Genomic DNA, 2,500 nt, shown 5'->3' with positions numbered 1-2,500 from the left:
AGCCAGGCGGACTCTTATCGATCTTTCTGGGTGCGTGGAAATCAGTTAAAAGCGGATTTACGCAAACACCAGACATCCGGAAGCCCTCCGAGACCGCGGCGATGTGTGACGTGATGTCAGAGGTAAACACTAAAGCTGTACAGCACTACTACGCTGTGACAGGGCCACGGAGGTTTGGCATATGACACATTAGGAATGAACGTAAACCAGCAGAAACCTGGATCGATACAATTCATTTCGAGACAATCATTTTCCACTCACCAAGACTAAGTAATCCATTTGTCCTAATCCAGTGGTTCATTAATTTAAAAATACTAATGGAATGGAATGGACATTAACACTGATCAGTGTCAATTCAGCACTGAGCCATTTGTACATGCACACTATCATGTAGATACAGGTCAGGAGCTTCAGTTAATGTTCACATAATGTTCTCATTGTTGGTGGCAGACAGGGTGGTTTAAGTATCTCTGAAACTTGAGATCTCCTGGGAATTTTCACACACACTAGCCTCTAGAGTTTGCAAACAATGGTGTAACAAATAAAAAATAATCCAGTGAGCAGCAGTTCTGCAGACAGAAACGCCTTGTTAATGAGAGACGTCAGAGGGGAAGGGCCAGACTGGTCAAAGCTGACAGGAAGGTAACAGTAACACAAATAACCACACAACAGTGGTATGCAGAAGAGCATCTCTGAACACACAAAGCATCATAACTCTAAGTGGATAGGCAACAGCAGTAGAAGTCGAAAAAATAAGTCTAATAAATACCTAATAAAGTGCTCACTAAGTGTACAGTAACCTATCAATTGATGTACATGTGATAACATATGTGTTGTGTGTCATGCATATGGAGTATAGCCTATTACCTCAGATTTGCATCAGGGGTGGTAAGCCATCTCAATATTAGCCAACAGCAAAATTGTAATACAATTTCAATATTGTAATTGTAATTTCGTAATTTAAGGTGGGCTATGCCTATACACGATTCAACAATATTTGAACTCGCTTGGAACAATAACGAATTCCAAAACTTAATCTATCTGGTTATTTAAGTGCAAGTTGTGTCAGAAAAGAATAGGCCTGCCCACCTGCTGATTTCGTTATTTTCGACCTGCTCAATGTCAGACAATTAATATGTTGGCTCCGGTACAGTACCGCGTTTCTGTTTATTTTCAGCTTATTCCATCTGCAATATCCTGTCATTAGACCGAAGTCAGTCTTCAAAAATGTTCCATATTTTTCTAAAGCACTCACAACGGAAATAGCATATAAGGCACGTTATTATGGTACAACAATCGAGGATTCCAAGTGGAGCAATTACCGAAACAAACGTTTACCTGCGGATGGGAAGCGCGCGTCAGGCCAGGGGTGCGATAAAGAGCGTCAGTGCGTTGATTGGTCAATTCTGTGTATGGTACGTTTTTTTTATTTTTATAAGGAGAAGAATTTCAATCGACTTCAGGTCAGTCGCTGAAAAGGTGGCAATGTGAGGACTTTAGTCACATTGTAGACTAATGAAAACTACTCTTCACCGCTATCTCCAAAACGCATTTTTCGCATAACACCAAACAACTTGTGAAATCGTAATGGAATTACACGATCGCAACTTTTTCTTATTTGCTTTGTTCTTTCTTTCGCCGCGTGGCCGGCAAATACAGGTACGATTTAGATTTATTTCTATCTCGTTGTTTTATTGATGCATTGACCTATTTATTGTTTAATGCACAAGTAGCTAATGCACAGTATCCATAACCAAAATGTAAAATAAAAAAACGAATTTACGCTAGAATTTTGGATAATGATTGACTAGAACCTTGACTCAATTATGTAGGCTATACATAATTAATACATAGATATGGCCTTTTTCATTTACTTTTTGTGGTCGTTTTATTTGTTTTAGATAAAATGTTTTGGCGACTGTCATTCGATCTAACGTGTGAGTTAATGACTGCACCATTGGGGTTTGATTGAAAGCGACAAGTGTTACGTTTGAATTATCTGAAATTTCTATTTAATAATAATAATAATAATAATAATAATAATAATAATAATAATAATAATTGTTGAATCTGTTTTTTGACATCAAAACATAATTCTACGTTGAAAATAATAGACCAGGTATGCTCTTATTTCGATGACTTCAGATTATCGACTCAACTAAACTCCTCTTACAGTTTCAGGCTTACCATACAGGCTCGCGGGCTGCCTGGATCAAGCTCCGTTGAGAAAGGTTGAGTTTTTTTGTTGTTGTTATTCTTAAGTGGAAAACATCCGCCTGAACGAGAAATGAGTTCTGGTGGAATCGTAACCTGTTCTCTGGTATTTTCATAGTGAGCGAGTTCCCTCTGATTCCCGTTTAAGAAAGTACGACACTCTGCTCATTTGGAACTTTGCTTGCTTTAAGCAATCAAAATGTTATGATTATGATTATGATTATAATTATTCTTATATCCACACCCGAAATTTGAAACAAGAGTTTTTAAATGTAACTTAAATCAG

At 37.8% G+C, this 2,500-nt stretch overlaps 1 protein-coding gene across 1 annotated transcript in view; it reads left to right on the top strand.

Moving 5' to 3' along the window:
- Positions 1-2,500, top strand: part of LOC133123700 (TBC1 domain family member 8) — a 27,410-nt gene that overhangs the window by 597 nt on the left and 24,313 nt on the right.

This window comes from Conger conger, chromosome 3, assembly GCF_963514075.1.
Source record: "Conger conger chromosome 3, fConCon1.1, whole genome shotgun sequence".
In the NCBI taxonomy this organism is placed as follows: domain Eukaryota; kingdom Metazoa; phylum Chordata; class Actinopteri; order Anguilliformes; family Congridae; genus Conger; species Conger conger.
Note: the sequence above shows the minus strand (reverse complement) of the source record. Positions and strands in the feature narration are given on the sequence as shown.